This window comes from Glycine soja, chromosome 19 (assembly GCF_004193775.1).
Source record: "Glycine soja cultivar W05 chromosome 19, ASM419377v2, whole genome shotgun sequence".
NCBI classification, from domain to species: domain Eukaryota; kingdom Viridiplantae; phylum Streptophyta; class Magnoliopsida; order Fabales; family Fabaceae; genus Glycine; species Glycine soja.
Window position 1 is genome coordinate 41,695,007 of NC_041020.1, and position 21,487 is coordinate 41,716,493.

Here is a 21,487-nt window from a genome sequence, read left to right on the forward strand (position 1 = left end):
TTATTTGCTTTAGAGACAATACCATTTCAAAATTGCATTATCTTCCACCCCACTAAAATTTATTATCATGTCAGCAAAGTATGTCAAAATACTGTACATGAGTGAATTAGGGTCAAGGAGTATGCTCAAAATCAAATCACCTATTTATATATTATTGCCCTGTTACGTACAATCTAATAATTCAAGGAAATGCGGCAATGAGAAGAAACTTTCAATGGTATGTAAACAAAGAGAAAGACTATGTTAACATGGGGACACCATAAGTCAAGTTTTTCACTCCACTTAGTTGAAATTTGAATTTGATTCTTAATTATATTTTTTATTAATAAATAATGTAAATTTTACTACAGATTTTACTATAAATAATGTAAAGTAACTTATAGCAGGTAAATCAATCATAGTTATTAACCTACCTCAAATCCCAGCCATTAAATTATTAATGAACAAAGTGTTAGAGCTACATTTGGGGAATATTAGTCAAACCAATAACAAAAATATTTCTAGTGAAACATTTTTCACAATACCTGAAGAGAGAATTCATTAAAAGACCTATGGATAAGTAATTTGACTAATTCATCACATCCAAGTCATGAATGTTTGGAACCTATATTCCACATAGACACTGCTTTGCTAATTCCAATTGAAAAGTTATATAAATTTGGTCTATTTTCGGCATGATATATCCATAATTAGCGTACATTATAGTTAAAAGTTCCAACTCATATCAAGGTCATGATTGATTTCTTCACTATCATCTATCGTTGTTATCATCAATAAGAAAACTTTCAGGTTTTATACGTCTAATTAATGGAGTATTTTGTTCACACTAACTATGACTTGATTCAATTCTCGAATTTGTTTTCTACATATTAATAGGCAACATATAAACTTCAAGGTAAATTCTCGCTGAAATTGGTAGTTTCTCCTAACCTACTTTAAGGGAGATTTCTATTAACTTACTGTAATAATAAGTTTTTTTTATTAACCTAAAAGAAATATTAGCAAAACAACACACTTTTTTTTAATACACACTTTATTATTGATTAAAATTTATTAAAAGTTATAATTTTTATAAGTCTCATTTTTTATTTAATGAGTATCTCTTTATATTTTGCAATTTTAATAAATTTTAACTAATAATAAATGTATATTAGAATGAGTTGTTAGAAAGTATATTACTAACCCTCCTCTTCACTTATTAATCTATAATGGTGAATAAATCATAATTATTTATCCTCGTTAAATCCCAGCCATTAAATTTTCACAATAACATAATTATTTAACTTCTGAAGAAAAAAAGAGCACATACAGCACAGCCAGTGCCCACCATATCGTCTCCGATTAAACTCTTCCATGCTCAGTTCCCCACCTATCTCCCTGAACTTGTCCCACACCCCATCTTCGCCACAAGCTCCTTCCCATATTATCATTATCAAGATCTCTTATATATGGTGCACACTTGTTATCATAATCGCCCTGTCCAGTGCCTCCTCCTCTTTGTCCTCTTGCTCTTATGTGCTTGCTTGTATTTGCTTTTGTCGATCATATAACTAATTTTGTGTCCTCAATAAAATTAGAGGTCAATTAGGAAATTAATTGGATGACATATATTTCTAGCCTCTTTCTTTTGAGGTTGGTAATTGGCAAGTGTAATGTAACATCTTATGATCAATCTTCCGGGTTTTTCGTGGACATAACCGCAAATGTGGAAAGCAACTTATGAAAAAACAGAAGGGTAATTATTACTACCTCATCAGTTTCCTTAGTAATTATAGTAGCTTAATTTTTTTATCTAGGATATTCCACTGTTAAGGACTAATCACTTCAACTATTAAAATTTATTTAAAAAATTGACTGCTTTTAATATATATTTTTCATATATACAACTTAAGAGATAATTATCAATTATATCATATCTTGTTATATAAAATACATCAAAATCTAACTACCCAAATAGAGACTTCTCATTTTAACTATATTTTTACATCTACAAAAATTAAACTTAGAAACCGTAGAGACACTCTCATAACGAAGTTGGATTGTTTCCACGGAAACAGTAAAAAATCCGAATCCACTGCCGTAGTAGCAGCCGCAAATCGAGATCATGTTGAAATTCTGGCCATTCGTCACTAGGACATAGCGTTAAAGCCATGAGAGCTGGTACTCATAAAAGCACTCTTTGTCTTCTTGTCCCCGACATTTTTGTCTTCTCAATTTTCTTTTTTAAATAAATGTTTTAATTGTGATTTATTAAATAAATTATTTCAATGGCTGAAATTTAATTAAGGATAAACGGTAATGATTGAATTTAAATTAATTTCAAGTGAAAAGAACAATTTGTTGTTATATTGTATGAATAACCAGTTAGAGTATCTGTTTTTTTTTTTTTACCAAATAATATAGACAATAGGCATGCATATTTTTTGTTGAAGTCGGATAAATTAAATCTCCCGGACAACAAAATTTTCTCTCGATTGATTGGAACTCAAAATTACTGGTTAAACAAAAATAATTTCATATTAATTTATCTATGCCTTGAGTGATAAGCTAACAATAATTTAAGGATTAATTAGGATAAACTAAAAATTAAAACTAAGCTTTTAAGGTTTTTATATATAACAAAAAGTGTAAATAATTTGAACAAAAGCGCATTTGAATTGTGTATTCTATTGCAATTAAAACATAATTTTTCTTTATAAAATATATTTTCAGTTCAATTTGCTCCCTCTCAAATCCTTTGATATTAAAGGAACACCAAAATTGCAAACGGAGATTTCCCATCTTCTTCCCCTTCTTCCTATACCAAATAAAATGTATTTTCTATCTTCTTTTTCCTCTTCCTTCCATTAATTTTTTCCCCCTTCCCTCCTTTAAATCAATTGACTTCTTATAAGGTTAAATTAGTTTTTTATCTTAATTTTTTTGTTTGATTTTTTCTGGTAGTTTTTTTTTTCAAATTCAATTAAATCATCTAATTTATAAAATAGGTTCAATTACGTCTTGACTATCAACTCCATCTAAATCATTAACCGCGAAATCCTACGTGGTCTATGACTGACTTGTCATCTCCTTGCTGTTGAATACTTAACGTCGTTAGACTAAATTGACAACAAAAACTTAGTTGAACATATTTTAAAAATTATAAAATTTAATTGAACTAAAAACAAATTAAAGAACCAAATCAAATAAAAAATAGAGGACAAAAAAATAATTTAAATTTATTATAATCAAGGAAAAAAAAGTTAAGTATCACTGGGAAATAAATTTTAATAGTTTAATTTTTTGGCTAAATACTTGGCAATCGAAATCGTCTTGGCTAATAAATGCATGTTTTTGTTTTTGAGTTGTAAATGGACGTTGGGAGTAAAATGAAATTTGTAAAAACATTCAAACTCTTCCTTTTGTAAAACTGAATTTGTGAGCTATTAGATTTACTTTAAAATTCGTACACCGCATTTTGAACTTAAATCTAACCATTCACTAAGTTGTATGACTCCAAAGTTACTATTTGAGCATCCGAGAGATGCGGAATTGGACATCTTATTTTACTTTTGGTCCAATGAATCTGGAGTATGAAATAGTTGAAAGGAAGGCACCTTATGAGTTCACATTGTAGGAAAAGATGTGTTAAAAAAACACACATGATAGAATAAAAGGATTTATTTGGTATTTAAATTATATTACAAACACATGATATATTAAAAGTGTATTTGTTGATGAACTCTTAAAGCAAAAAAATTCTTCAATAGTATAAAGAGACTCTATTTGTATTCACATCGAAATTGACCTCTATTCGTCAATACCTTTGACAAGTGTAAAAATAAGAATAAAGAAGTGGTATTGAGATCGTTTCAATGTGTAGCCAAAGACTCTATTTATAGCACACAAATAATAACAAATTTCTGATCAAATCAAAAATCATTATTGATAGTATCTTTTTTTAAACTATATTATTTATTGTTACCTTTTATTACTAACCATTTAGCAATTAAAATAATAATTGACCAAGTCAAACTTATATCTAACCGTCTTTTCAACCCAAATTCCAAATACAAAATCATACATGTTTGTTTCTCTTCTTTCACCAAATCTTTCATATTATTTATATTTTCAGCAAAAACATAATAATATTTCACCTTTTTTAAATCAATTAATCATTTGATCATATTAAATTCTCTAATTTAATTAATCATCAAATATTAAAATAATTTCTTTAATAGAGATTAGAACACTCGTTTGTGTGTGATTCCGTAGGTTCAATACTAAGTCAGTAATATATTAATCAAATTAATATACTAATCAAGGTAATCGTCTATCAACATTCCCTTAACGTCCGGATAGCATGAAGTAACATTTTACTTTCAAGAATCATTAGAAGAGTAGTGTAATAATTTCTTCCATCTTTACAGCTCTGGGTTAACTCTTGAGTATGGTATTACTGTCAAAGCCTTTTGAATTAACTCATAATGACTTAAGAAACTCATTTCTTTTTTCATTTAAATTTCCTGGCCAAAATATAATTTTATTCATAGAGCTCAAACTCATTACTAAGAGTTGATGAATTTCTTCTTGATTAATCATTAATTTTATAGGTATTTAATCATATTCAATATTCATTCAACAAGTGCTCTAAAGTATTAGGTGTCCGGAATCAAAATACAACAAATAACCTGTTAATTACTATGACAATCTGAGGTCAAAGAAAACTATTATACCTCATTTTGAGAATTTTCTATTGACAATTTATGGTAAATTTTAACCATTAAAAAATTTCAATTGAGTCGATTCAATGATCACATCAACATGTGACTCATTTATATATGCAAATTAATAAATAAGATCTATTAATATTTATCCAATAAATACTATCACATATATATTAATCTATCCGGATTATTGATATCCTATTTACAGTAATCCTATGATCAAGAACGGTTTAGATTAAAATTAGAACAAACTTATTTCTCATTATCATAATCTCTATTACAATAACAAGTCTTTAATTTTAATCAAAGACGTTATCAAATAGACCATTTAATCAAATAGTGAAATATGATAATGAAAATAAAATAATATTTTATTATTAAAATTAGAATTGATTACATGATGATTTGAATGTACACATACACATTTATTCCCAACACATATAAATTTTTTTGTTTTTAGGATTGAGTCTACGTAAGCTTGTGGTGTATTCCACTTAATAGAATGTGTTTCATGTAAAGATCTCTTGGGTGTGTAGATAATTCTATTGTGTGCAGAAAATTTTCACCGACAAATGATTTTTCAACCCCAACAACTTCAATATGTGGAGTAGATGTAAATTGTAAATTTTATAATAAAGATAAACTCTTTCTCTTTCTCTTTATAAACTCCACAAAAGCTTTAAAATAATTTATTTTTGACCACGTAAAAACAAGTAAACATAGATTATGTTATCTAAAGTGTTGCATACTTGAAGGATGACAAACGATAAAAAAAAAAAAACTTGAAGGATGATAATGAATAATGAATTTTATGGTTATTAATAAAATTACTTCATGATAAGGTAATTATTCATCTGATGAGTTGGAGTACAGGTAATTAGTTATTCGTAAAATTTGATTAAATGAATATGAGTGGGGATACAGATATCTTAATGCACATGTTGTCCAATACCCGTTTTATATATGTAAAATAAATTTTAAAAACAATTATCAAAATCTAATAGACATCTTTTATGACTGCATGAGATGTACATTACTGAGTTGTGGCGTTGAAGCAACATAGCAAACCTCACAAGTTGCCACATCAAAGATGCATCACTATCACATAGAACTAAAAGTTTATAAATTTATTGATGCAAAAGCTTATTGTAATGTTTGTAATATTTTATGACTATGTTTGTGACGTTATTATATAACAGATCTTTAAATATTATTTGAATTTTTAATCAATATTTCTCTATTAAAAAAGTAATTAACAATCATAGATACATCAGTACAAAAGTAAATTTTCAAAAATAAAGATATAAAAATAAGGATCATAATACCCATCTAAATATTAGTTATTGTAGAGTTTCAAGTCAAAAGATAATGTGCATGTATATTGGAAATTGAATTTTTTTATCACTAATGTTTAGGTGACTTAAATGCAAAGTGAAAGATTACATTTTACTAGATGAATCTTAGTTGAATGAATGCATTGTAAGTTATTTTTGTTTTAACCTCAAAAAGAATTTATTTATTATAGTTGGTAGCAATTTCACTATAAATAGAGAAGAAATTTAGTAGAGAAACAACACATGTAGAGAGATTGTGAAACAAAATCATTTTGTTGAGAGAAAAGTACCTTTATGTGAGAGTGTTATCATTTCTTGTAACCATTGAGTGAGGTACTTGGGTTTGTAGAGTGATACACTATTTGGGGTGGACTATAATCTTGTAATCATTTTTGTGATAGTGAAATACTTTTTGAGACGATTCCGTGGACGTAAGCAATAGGTGACAAATCACGTTAAATTTTTGTGTTTGTTATTATTTTTCTACGATGTAATCTTTGTTGTGTTCTCACGATCCTTTGGAGGGGGTGAGTAATTTTGTTTATGAGAGTGTTGATTACCCAACAATAGTATTAGAGCTATGGTCAGGAACACACAAAGGTTTGAGATACTGTTGTTTGATGGAAAAACAAATTTTATGATTTGGTAATGTACTATTCAAGACCTTTTGGTGTAACAAGATTTTGATCAAGCATTAGAAGATGAAAGACCAACTTCTATAAATGAAACTAAGTGGACTAAGATCCAAAGAAGGACTTTGAGCACGATTCAGTTAACCTTTGCTCCTGAGACAAAACACGTGCTGAAGGAGACAAAATCGAAGGCCTTGTGGGAGAAACTTGAGAATATCTATACGTCAAAGTCGCTAATCAATCGCCTTTGTTTGAAGATGAAGTTGTATAAACTCAAAATGGAAATGGGAGGAGATCTCCATGACCACATCAACAAGTTCAATCGGCTAGTAAGTCAATTGTTGAATGCAGATGATAAACTATCTAATGAGGAGCAGATGTTGTTATTGCTGGCCTCACTACCAAGGTCCTTCAAAGCTTTGATTCAAATGTTGCTTCTGCGAAGATTAACTTTAAATTTGAATGAGGTGACTTTCGCTCTTAGAGAAAATGAGAGAATGAAGAGAACAATAAATATTGATGATGAACACAATGCAATAGTTGTGGTGGAGTCTGAACAAGGGAGGAATCATTCAAGGAGACATGATGGGCCAAGAGGAAGATCAAAATCGCAATCACATCTGCAATGAGATATGAGTAACATACAATGTTACTATTGCGGTGAGAATGGTTATGTGCAAGTGAGGTGTAAACAAATGAAGGAGGACTTGAAGAAATTAAGAGATATGAACAAAGATGACACTAACTCCCAAGTTAATATAGTAAAAAGTGTTGAAGATGAATATAATGTGTTTTTGGCAACAAACGATGAGATTGCTAAAACAAAATGAGTGATGGACTATGCTGCCTTAAAGCACATTTGCAAAGATCCAGAGATGTTTGATACTTTGAAAACCGATGGAGAATTCAAACATTTCAAGTTAGGGAATGATGAAAAAATAAAGGTTGAAGGCATAGAGAATGTGAGGATGAAACTCCATGATGGTGCTATTTGAACTTTCTCAAATGTGAGATTTGTACCTTCTGTCGTTATCAATATGATTTCTATGAGGGAGATGACATCACAAGGGTACAAATATGTTGGTTCAAAGTGGGATGCAAAGTGTATAAGGGGAGATACTTGGTGTTGCGAGGACAGAAAAATAAAGGTGACCTTTGTTATTTGGATGGTCAAGCCTTGAAGAGGAACCATGATAGCAAAGTGAAGAAGAAAATGAAGTTTTCTAATGTTGTGGAAGTGTTAGGAGATGCTTCTGTTAGAGGCGGAGTTTGTTTACTTTCAAATTGATTGAAAGATATTTATCTTTTGGCCTGAGGGGGAGAATTGCCGAGTTTCAAGCCAAAAGATAATGTGCATGCATATTGAGAATTTGATTTTTTATCACTAAGGTTTAGGTGACTTAAATGCAAAGTAGAAGATTGTATTTTACTAGATGAACCTTAGTTGAATGAACTCATTATAAGTTATTTTTGTTTCAACTTCCAAGAGAACTTATTTATTATAATTGGTGGCAATTTCACTATAAATAGAGAAGAGATTAAGTGAAGAAATAACACATGTAGAGAGAGTGTGTGAGAGAGAGATTGTGAAATAAAGTCACTTTGTTAAAAGAAAAATGTCTTTGTGTGATAGTATTATCATTTCTTGTAACCATTGAAGGAGGTACTTGGATTTGTAGAGTGATACACTATTTGAGATGTGTTACAATTTTGTAATTATTTTGTTGATAGTGAAATATTTTTGAGACGATTATGTGGACGTAGGTAAAAAGTAATGAACCACGTTAAATTTGTATGTTTGTTATTATTTTTTTAAAATATAATCTTTATTGTATTATCACGATCTTTTAAATGTGGATAATTTTACTTATGAAAGTGTCAATTATCCAACACTCATTGTGTTGACAAATCAAGAAAATAAATATTTTAAGAAATTTTTTATTAATAAATTAAAAGTCAATCACACAGATAAATTTGACATTACTTTAGACACAAAATCTTTAAGATGAGGTTTATGGACTTTTCCCCGTGTTAATTGTTGTTCATTTCTACCCGACTGTAATCCTAGTTGTTGCATGAAAGTATGTGAAAGATTTATAAAGATAAAAAGGGTGAAAAGCTGTTCCCATAAAGGTTCGAGATTTTATAAGACATCAACTGAGTTGTCAAAGACACTAGCCAATGAAATATGGCACACACAGAGCTCGGGGCTCCACTTGGTCGTCCATTCTAATCACTCACCTAAAGTGAAAATGGCCACAAAGTGACACGATTGTGGACTCACTAGTATCTTCTTATGGCAAGCATATAGTTGTGCACACATCGATGTGAGGTCCCCATTATCCTGAAATTGATCACACAGCAATGCATATGGGTGGCATCATGAGGCCTGCATGTGTTTGCCATTCAAATCATGGAAAAGTGGGTCAGCATTTTCAGAAATATATGTATAACTGCAAAACTGTAAAGACCATGAGGCCCATGATAGAGGTGGAGGTTTCAACGAGAGAAAGATGAGAAGAAGAATCCTCAGATTCTCAGATTTGACATCGTCGATTCAATCTAATGTGAATTGAAAAAATTAATTAAAATCAAAAATTGAATAAACAAAAAATCAAATGGATTGAAAAATTGGAAAATTAATTTTTTTTTATGGATGAGATCGATTTGATTTTAAAAATCAATTCTAACTGAATTTATAATTTATAATGTGTATATATTTTTATTCATAAATTTATAATATCACTTATTTCTATTTTTATTTCTTATAAATTTATAAAATTATCATATAATTTATATTTATTTATAAAAATTTATTGAATTAAAGATACTTTTAGAAATTGTTTGATTTAAGATGCGTAAAAATTCTATTATTAATTATATAATAACATATAAATAAATTATTTGATATTTTAAATTATTTTTTTATTATATATCTTACTTTTTATTTAGTATTTTCTAAAAGTAGTTAAAAGTAAAATTAAAACTAAAAATCAATCTAATCCAAATTACTTTAAATTGATCAAATTAAAAATTTAAATTAAACCAATAAAATAATAAATTAATAAAACAAAAAAAAAATCAAATAATTTTTCTCTTCAAAATTAATCCAATTCAATTCGTGAACAGTTGCAAATATCAGATGTAAAAGTGGAGGAGTGAGATAGTGTTTTGGAGTGTAACCCATTTTGGTAATGCCCCTCCAGCCCCCACACAGTGTGTCACTTTCTTCGATCTTTGGTTTTGGTACAATATAGTCCCACCATGGACATAAGGCACGTGCCCACCACTACTTTTTTTTTTTTTTTGGGAATGGTCAATTCACTACCACAGTTTAAGCGTTTAACCCTTCATTGCTCTCTCCTTTTAGTTTTTTCCTAACACTTTTATCTTTTTTTTAGACCACGTATATCTTTCTCATAAGACATTCTGCTAAAACCGAGTAAGGCCCCTGTCGGCAAACTGATTCCTAGTTAAACTGAAACAATTTTTTTGTATCAATTGATTTATGCTCTCGATGCTTAATTTGTAACTCTTTTATGTACTCCTCTTATCATTTCTATCTTCGTCTCCAACTCCTTTCTAGCTTGTTTACCTGTTGGGTAATCAGGAAACATACAGGCGGTAGATGATCCATCTTTGTCCGTTGTTGGGTTATCTCACTAGCTGGTCCAGCAATATCAGGTACCTTTTTAATTAACCAATCTTAGGTACCTTGGTCCACCAATATTGTGAATAGGAGGATACAATCATACCAAAAAATTGGAGTTCTTTTTTTATCCCTTTTGGGTCATTAAGCCATGAAATGAGTTTTTCTTTTTTCAAAAAACAACGTTCTACCCAAGAAAATTCGTAAAGGGGACCTACGGATTGTAAATCCATATTGGCCCACAAACAGCACTAATGCCGAAACAGTGAGCCCACCAATACAACTACTGCCAAATCCAACAGCCATGCTAAGCACTTTAACTTCCATTAGAATCATAGTACATATTCCTTTTCAATCGGTTTTAGGAGTGATGCAAGGGCATAGAAGATTATAACCCACAAATTTGCATATTAAGTTCTGAAATTTTCTGCTCATTTTAATATCATGGAATGCTTTCTAATATTCTTCGTCCACTATCTGCAGATGCGTAAGCAAGATATTACTCGAGCATAACCCAAGTGACAAGGACATGATGGAGAGATTCAGCACCTAAAACTGAAAGGATAAGGTAGAGATAAAGTAAAGGTCGTAGATCAATTCCTATTCCAAACCAAGAATGAGTAAGACTATCCAGTGTCGACAGATAAAGCAAAGTTCGCAGATCATTTTCTTTCTAAAAATGGATTTGATTTAGACTCTTAGATGGAAAAATCAGGAAACCACAAGCTTAGAAATTTCTGGAGAGAAGAACGCATATAAAGTTAGTGTCATTGATTTGATAATTTTAACCTAATGAAATGACACGCGCAAGTGATATTTAACTTTCCATAGATTCACAGTATATATTCCTTTCAACTAATTTATCCTCTTTAAAAAAATTAGTTAATTTAGTTAATCATACTAAATATGTTAATTAATTATATTATTATTTTAAAATTATTATTTTCTTATTTTTCTATTCATTTAATTATTTTTCATTAATTTTTTAAGAAAAAATAATTAAGTAAAAGCATATAAAAAAATAATTAATACATATAGAAATTAAAAAAAGATCTTATAAAAAATAACAAATAAATTTTTAAAAATATCTTATAATTAGAGACATAAGCAGTATAACATATTGGATACAAGACAAGTTTTTTATTTTTTTAAAACAAAACATGAGATAGAGTAAATGCAACACCAACCAAAACCAAAGAAGATTGATGTCGAACCTTATTTATGATTTTTTTGAAAGACACAAAATCTTTATATATATATATATATATATATATATATATATATATATATATATATATATATATATATATATAAGTGAGGAATTGTTGGAATTTTAATTTCCCGCTCAAAATAAGGTTAATATAGTAATTTTTAATTTTATTTTAGCTCATTGTTTATAGGCTAAAAGTATAATTTGCAGTGTTATTTTCAAATTTTAAATATTTTATTTAATTATATACATTGAAGATTTTTTTCTGTTTTTTTATATTTTATGAATTTATAATATTTATTATTTATTATATTAAAATCATAATATTTTAAGGTGACATATAATATAATGTTTAATTAAATATTTTCTTTAAACTAATTTATATATATATATATATATATATATATATATATATATTTACATATTTTGAAGATTTCTTTTTTGTTACCTAGAATTTTTATATTTTTTGAAATTATAATTTTATTATATTAAAGAAATTATAATATTTTAAGGTGATATATAATATACTGTTTAATTAAATAGTTTCTTTAAACTATTTTTCATATATCTAATGAATTAAAAAAATTAGTTACTATTGAATTATATATAATTTATTAGAAGAAATCAAAATATTTTTTTTCGATGACAAAATATTGAATTATATACTTTTAATGTTGAATAAAAATACACATAGCTTTTTAATCAGAAATATATAAATTTATTTATCTATTTTTTAAATCTATTATAATACAATGAAGACAAGGATTGTGACTGAGATTTAAATATACCAATAATCATATCAAATTAATAATTTTATTGCGCGAAAACAAAATATATTATTGGTTTAATTTGATAGCTAAGAAATTCTTCAATCAAGTATAAATACAAATTTTAAAATAGTTATCTTTTGATTAAATTAACATTTAATGTTAATTTTAAAAATTAATACGTAACCAAAAAATTAATTCAAATATAAATGTATCCCAAAATTAAAATTTAATGTTAATTTGAAGTAACAACAACTCCTCGCACTCAATATATATATATATATATATATATATATATATATATATATATATATATATTAATTATTTATTATATCAAAATTATAATATTTTAAGATGACATATAATATACTGTTTAATTAAATAATTTTTTAAACCAAATTTGAAGATTTATTTTTTTATCTGATATTTTTATATTTTATGAATTTATAATATTTATTATATTAAAATTATAATTTTTTTAGGTGACATATAATACACTGTTTAGTTAAATATTTCTTTAAGCTATTTTTTATATATCTAATGAATTAAAAAAAATTAGTTACTGTTGAATTATATATAGTTTATTACATGAAATCAAAATATTTTTAATTGATACGTGTAATTGATAATATATACAAATATCTTTTGAAATTTTTACTAATTGATACGTGCGATTATAAAATATAAAAATATATTACGTTTATATCATTCATATAAAATAGGTAAATTACGTTTAACCTAAATGTATTAATACGTGCAATTAGTCCAATTTAAAATAAATAACAAAAAAGTGATATATTAAAATTGTGTGTTGTGAAACAATACGTGTAAAATGCTATTACTTCGTCTGCATTATTTTTAAACCAATTAGTGGCAGCACAAAAAAAATAAAAATTGGTACAATTGTTTTCTAAATTGGTTCAAAAGTCAGAGTCCTATATAATACCATTTTGATGACACACTTTATGTTTTATCTCCAACACTCAGTTTTCTTTTAAAATTCTTATGTGCAGTTGTGTTGTGGGTACATATTTTTTATATTGTTTTATTGTTATCATATAAAAATATAACACGTATTTTTTTTTTGCAATTTAATGGTGCCTAAAATTTCACTCATTGAAAAAATTAAGCCTACAACCATAGAATGGAGATTAAGAGTTCGAGTTATCAGACTGTGGAAGCAACCGAAATACAATAAACTTCAGCAGATTAAGAGTATTAAAATGAACTCCTTGTTGTAAAGATAATAAAAATTAGTATTCTACTCTTCTTTGTTATCAAAACAATAGTTTATGACACGGTAAAATCATTTTTAAAAAAAGTTGTATCTTATACCCCTTGTTAAAAAAACAATTTATTGTTATAACATATTAAAAAAATTGTTTTTGTATATGCATTTTCCCATTTTTTTTAATTTATGATTGAATTGAAAAAATGAAATGAATTATTATTTGTATTGTGAAACTGCCTATTCAATCATTAATATTTTGTCTATATCTTTTTTAAAACAGAATTGACGCATACAAACTTCTATCAAGCCGAACATATTATCTTATTTGATGGAAAACCTATTGGTTGTTAACCTTGATTGGAAATTCAAACCAACCAAGCATAAATATACATTGTCTTTTGTCAAGGCCACAAAGCTCACTCAGTTAGACACCGACAGTATACCAAAGGTCTATTTTGATTTTGTGACGTTTGCTGACATACTTTAGAAGAAATTTATGATCCATTTTATTTATAATTATGAAATATTTACATCATATTTATGATCATTTGTTTCAATTTCTCCTTTATCATGTTAATTTTCAAATGTCTCATGTTTCAAGGATTCAAGTTTCAGTTATTGTAGCCATTATTTGAGAAACTTGTTAGTAGTATTTATTATTCATTTATAAAACACAAAATAATGACCAAATAAAATTTTTTTTTTGTTTTTATTTTATCAACATCAAATTCATATGTATTATTTTAAGTTATCAGGTGTTCTTAATTCATCATCAATTTCATTTTCAAAATAAATATAACTCCCCAAAAACTATTTTTATCCATCCATGGGTCAAAAAACTAGTTTTATTAAATGAAAGAGCACAACAGTGATGGGTACACAAAGATTTTACAATAAAGCCCAATAAAGAAATGCCGAATCTTATTTATGTTGCTAACAAGATTATATTCTATGGTCATTTTTCATCCACAAAACCTTCGGAATATGATCAATTCCCCTTTCAAGCTGACAACCTATCAAGTACAAACAGGGTTTACTTCTAAACATAGGCTAGTATTCTAGTAGTGCAAGAATAACTTCCAAAAGAGTACATCCCACTAATACAAAATTTGAAATATAACTCGTAATGAAATCAGATAATTAAACAAATGTAAATTAATTACCGTATAATACCTAACCAATATATTTGCTTTCAGACACAATAAGCTCACGCAACAGAGTTGCATGAAAAGCACATTTAATCATACTCTAACTCATCAGGAGTGACTGGCCTTTTAAGAGGGATGATGGACTTCTTTTCAACATCTCAAGACAATGCCTTCCTCATATCTAAAAGCAAAGCATAAAATGACAATGAATAATTAGCAGCAAGAGCTTTGTTAAGAGAGAAAGAAGCAAAAACGAAAAACAAGAACTTAGAAGCATACCTAAACCATCTTCTTCCCCAGAATAGTAGCGTAGCACTCGTCGATAAATTACATAGCCAAGCTATGATGTCAATTAGAAAACTAATTAGTTAGCAACTCCAATTAGCATAAAAAAAATAGTTAGCAACTCCAATTAAAATCATAATGTAAGAAAATAAACCTTAATCTATATATCTCCTATCCCTATCGAATTCTAAACTATTGATATAACAAATCATAATATCCAATTTATACCAATACTATAAATTAAGACTTACATTCGGACTATACAAGAACATGTACGATTTCCAAGAGGTGAAATAAAGACTTTCTTATAGAGATAGAAATGTAAGGGCTAAGCCTTAAGCACTTACATTTTAATCTAGTTTTGGATGTGCTGTTTACCAAGGTCATACAAAATATTATCCCGAATTACATACTTTTGTAGATGATATAATTTTACTTTTTAATCTAGTCTTGGATGTGTAACCAAGGACACAAGATTATCCCTAATTGCATGATTTTTGCAAATGATGTAGCTTTGATTGAGAAATCAAAAGAAACCGTTAACTTAAAACTTGAACTTTGGAAACAAAAGGTTTTTACTTAACTAGGAGTAAGACACTATATATATTGCAATTTTAGCAAGAGACGAGGATTATGACTTGGAAGTAAAATTGGGAAATGATGTCATAACACATTTTTTAGTTTAAATATTTGGGATCAATATGATATGTAAGTTTGTCTTTCTGTTTCTTCCTCTTTCCCACCTAAATTCTATAACACAATACTACAAAATAATGGAGAAATTAATAAGAAGGTCACACACAAGATACAAGCTGGATGGCTAAAATGGAGAAAGACATCAAGCGTTATTTGTGATCACAAATGACCTACCAAACTCAGGTAAATTTTATCATACAATTATAGATTCAGTTATACTCTATGATAGTGAATAATGGGTTTTAAAGGGACAAGAAGATAAAAATAAGAGTTGCAGAAATAAGAATAATTAGATGGATGTGTGACCACACAAGAAAGGGCATGATATGGAATCCAGTGTTCTATTCTGTGATAGGTCACAAGGATTGTTGGGATTGACACAGAAAGAATATATTAATAAAGTATTAGAGATATTTAGAATGAAAAAGTGCTATCCAAGGATTGTTTCAATTTAGAAAGGGGACAAGTTTAGTCAAATGCAATGTCCTAAAAATGACTTGGAACGAAAGGAAATAGAGTCTATCCCCCTATGCATCATTGGTTGGGAGCTTGAGGTATGCCCAAACATGTACATGACCGGATGTTAATTTTGTCATAGGAATGTTGGGCCGATATCAAAGCAATCACAGAATAAAACACTGGAAAGCTACAAAGAAAGTTCTTCGGTATTTACAAGGCATCAAGGATTGCATGCTCACATATAGGAGGTCAGATCACCTTGAAGTGATTGACTACTCAGATTCAGACTATGCTAGATGCATGGACTCAAGGAAGCCTACATTTTTCTTTTGGTTGGAGGAGTGATATCATGGAAAAGTGCAATACAATCTGTAATTGCCCCTTCTACCAAGGAGCATAAGTTTGTGGCATGCTTTGAGGCCATAATTCAAGAATTGTGGTTGGGGAACTTTACTTCAAGGTTTGAAATTGTTAATAGTATAGCCAAACTGCTGAGAATTTATTGTGATAACTCCATAACTATTTTCTTCTCTAAGATGACAAATACTTGAAATGAGCAAAACACATGGATTTGGAGTATTTGTCAGTTAAAGAAGTGCAGAAATATGAAGTGTTAATTGAACATATTGGTACAAACTTAATGATAGTGGATCCGTTGACTAAAGGTTTACCACCCAAGACATTTGTTGACCATGTTGAAAGGATGGATATTATGGATAAGTTCTTGTTAACGATGTAATGTGATGTGTGTATGTGTGTATATATATATGCTTCATAGTGTTTTAGTCCAACATTTTGAACAACACAATTGAACTTCCCAAACCAAACTCGCGGGGACTATTTGAGCCCATAAAGAGAACATCAAAGTTTGCAAACCAATCCAAACTCCCCCTAAACAACAAAGTCAATTGATAGTTCCATATAATATTCTTCTAGTTCTCCATGAAGAAATACATTTTTTTATGTCCAACTAATGTAGTGGCCAATGACTAATAGCATCCATGGCAAGAAAAAGACTTACTAAAGCATTTTTTTGCCACAGGAGAAAAAGTATCACCATAGTCAAGACCATAGATTTGGGTATACCCTGTGGCAACTAGTCTAACATAAAGATGATTAACTTCTCCATTTGGATCAACATTAATAACATGAATCAATCTGCAACCAACATTTATCTTCTCGAGAAGGGAAAGAACTCCTAAGTACCACTATGCCTACATTCCATCAATTATGACTTGTTGCCATCCTAGATGATCAAGTGCATCACACATTTTTTGGAATTGAAATAGAAGATAAAGATATAAAGGAGAAATATGGAGGAGATAAACAATTATAGCATAAAAATTTGTAGATAGAATCAGGATTTTAGGGGATCGAATACAATTGGAAAATCAAAATTTGCATCAGGAAGCTGCATAGTAGGTTTGTTGAGTAGGACATGACCCACATGGTTCTATATGTAATGTTAGATGAACAACTCATGGGGACACTGATATGTGACAAGAGGTGATTGGACAACTTAGTTTAAACCTTGCTTGGAGCAACATCATGAATAGATTATCCCTATACAAGAAACAATACTGGACGATAAGAGTTGGACTCATTCAAAGAAGAGAAAAAACATAGTCTCTTCAAGAATGTGACATCTGCAGACATGTACGTTTATTGGCTAGAGAATCACAACTATATCCTTTTTGAAGTCTAGAATATCCAAGAATACATTTGAACAATAAGCTTATCTAAAATTGGAGAAACCTCATGATCGAAACAAGTGCATCCAAAACCATAGGCAACATGAAACAATGGTTCTTTAGGAAAGGGAATAGGGAACTTGATCATCAATAGATTAAGGCAGCATTCATTTTATTAGGTGCACATTTTGGAGAAGAATAAAGAACTATTACTAGCAATGTGATTAGAGGCACTTGAATTAATTCTCCATGGACTTTGACTATTATCAGATTAAGAGACACGGGTTATTGAGGCATGAAGGCTAGTGGCAAAAAACAACTAAGACTGCTTAACAGCCTTTATTTCAAGATATTTTTTATACACTCCTGAAAATTTTTGGTCAGATTTTTCAGACTTGGAGATGTCTACTGTATTCTCTTTGGGAAACCATGAAGAAAGAGAAAAACATGTGTCTTGAGTGTTTCTTTCACAATATGAACATTGAGGAGGACCACTTCTTCCACCTCATCCTCCCTCCTCTGTGATTTTCACAACTCCTGTAGGCAGCATTGCAGAAGATTAAACTGACTCAATTGAATTACCACCTATTTTTAGTGAAAACTTGAAGAAGCCAAGTAACCAAATCATCCACTCTTGACCAGTTAGAACTTGATCACAAACATGCTCATAATGTGGATGCATTCCATGAAGAACCAACACCATATAATGATTGTGAAGTTTCTTCTTTACACCTTCTAAAGTATCAGCTTCCAAATACATTTTTAATTTTTCAACAACAAAATGGGATTTAGAAACATATGGAATCATTTCATGATTGAATTCTTTAAGAGAGGCTAATTTTTGTAGAGTCATACAAACGTTGAATATCATTAGCAAGGACAGTTTGGGCCTTCTTCCAAGACAAATTACAGGTTTTGAAAGTTCTGAAGTTCGCTAAAAGTTTGGCTCAACAAATTGGCGTACCAAGGAACGGAGTCACAAAGTTCATAGTCAAGCTTTTTCCACTAACCACGATTTTTCTACTGAGACTTTATCACATGTCTTTCCAAATGATCAAGGTACTCCTGAACAAAGAAACCAAATTTCCACAGAAGCAGACCAGACTAGATAATTCTTTCCCAATATAGGAAAAATAGGACCATCACTTGTTGATTTTTCATATGCCATTCTGCTGAAACAGGGAGTTCAAAGAAAAGCAGCTTCAAGGGTATTTATTTAGAACCACTAACTACCCAAACAAGGATTTATGTGAGAAGTGTGACCCATAAAAGGTCCAATAGAGGCCAATAGAAATTCTGGAAGAGGCACAACGGCAATCCAATATGAGAAGGAACCACGGCGGGAAGGCAGAACACAACTTTCACAAGTCTGTCAGGACAGATACTGTGGCTGCATGCCTGCATGTGGTGGTACGTGGCTGAGAATCTGGACACCCTAGTTTAGAAACAGCTGGAAAATAAGGTATCCAGGCAGAGGTTCTATTGATAGTGGGAGACAGATGCTGAAAACTCATGGACACCGAGGTTTACTATTTAAAACTTCGTACCCCATTGCCCAGAGGCTCTTCGCTATGCGAAGGTATGGGGGAGGGATAATGTACGCAGCCTTACCCTTGCATATGCAAAGAGGCTGTTTCCGGATTCGAACCCATGACCAACAAGTCACCAAGGCACAACTTTACCGCTGCACCATGGGGGAGGGATAATGTACACCGAGGTTTACTATGACAGCATAAAAAGCAGGGGAGAACCAAACCCTCTGATACCAAGTTGAGAAGTAGAAATTCTAGGAATTCATGATTTGGATGGACTAAAGCTTACAAAATGTTCAAGTGATTAGCAATCGGGATATTTTATAAATACACACACAAACACACACTTCTGAATTAACTACATGTTATATTTACAAGAATAAATACAAGTGCGACTTCCTAAGTACATGAATCCAAAAAATAAATGAACCTAAGCTTTAAATGCATCTATTTCCAATAGATTTCTTGCAGTTCCCAACTAGAGAAATATCAATTATGATGATGTCATATCCTATAGTACAGAATACATGATTCACCAGAAAACCACCGGCAAAAGAAAAATCAAATAAGATTGTGTAAAGAGGACAGGAAATGTTTTAGAAACTTGAAAGATTAAAAGAAATCAAACATATACACGTCTTACATATTGTCACTGATGTCTTCCAGCAGATTCATAAGTTTTTTAGCTAACTGCTGCCTTCGATACTCTGGAGCAACGGTCACCGCAGTTACATGGCCATGCCAAGATTCTCCTTGCCCCTCAACTTTACCCATAACTACATCAATAACATTTGTGTTAATATCCTACCGTCTTCAAATAGAAGGTGATGATGAAATAAAGACTTAATCCACAGGAGATATAAGGTGGTTGGATGGTTAAGGGAGAACGGAAGAGGGGAAAGGTTGTGGGTTCGATCCCGTATGCTAACATTTGCTGAAAGAGACTTAATCAACAATTAGGCACATTATATCTGAACTTGCAAGAGAAACACAAGCTACGTTGCACTAGCCTATGCAAACAGCAGACGAAATCTAAATTGTCATTATCATGTTCTATATCAAGTCCCCAACTGTGAAGTGCATTGTATCATTCCTAAACATGTATATAGTTTAAACCACCAATTCCTGCTAAAGGCAACAAGCTGTTAAGCTACTGAAAACAAAACAATAATTCATTTCTCAGTCTCACTCCCTTGCTTCTATTTTGCACAACTTTTCCTTTTGAAAACGAAATCAACCTACTTAGCATTGGCATACAGTGATTTTTTAGATGAGAAAGCAAAGGCAAAGAAAGACTACTACTCACTGTAACCCATGATTCGATTTCCAGGGCCTTCGGCAACGTGGAAATAGCCGGGCCATCTTGCAAGATAGGTCATGTACCATCAGATGTTGAACTGAAACCATGAAGCAATTAAGCGAAGGCACCATCAGATGCAGTATCGAATGGAAAAGGGACCAAAAAAAATGTTTACGGTTTCGGTGAGATGGTCGAGATTGACGGCGGCAAAGCGAAGAAGATCGTTGCAGCAAAACCTGCGAATCGTCGTCATCTTCACAAACCCTCGCTCGCAGATCAGGTGTCGCGTGTCAGGTGTGTTCCACGTTCACTGGGTTGGATCAGTAAGGAAATAAAATAAAGTTAATTCATTTAATTTAATTATTTTTTTTATATATTACTTAATATTTAATTAGTTTGCTTTAAAATGAATTAAAAAAAAAGGAATCTACCTCCTCCAAGAAAACTCTTTTATAATCATTTCTTATCTTTATTATTTATTTTCTTAATATTATTATAATCATTAGATATTAAAAAAAATGAAAACAATAAAAAATAATTTTGTAAGAATTATTCTCGTAGTAAGAGTATCTTTTCTCGTAAAAAAAATATTTGGTTCAAGGCCAGAATTTTACCTAATATAATGCCTTCTTAATATTTGGTAAAGTTTCAAAAAAGAATTGTCAAAAAAGATTAACTTAGATTTAAACTCGTTTATCATAAAAAATATTAAACAAAATCTAAAAACCCATAAAAACATCAATTTATATTTTAAGTACCAATTCAAATTTAATATATTTTAATTTAGGTTACAATTTGATTCATTAACATTTTTTATATAATATAATTCTTCCTAGATTTTATTAGA

General features: G+C 29.8%; 1 pseudogene; it reads right to left on the reverse strand.

The window, feature by feature from the left end:
* Window positions 1-14,358: 14,358 nt before the first annotated feature.
* On the reverse strand, window positions 14,359-20,958 carry LOC114399092 (annotated as a pseudogene).
* Window positions 20,959-21,487: the final 529 nt, after the last annotated feature.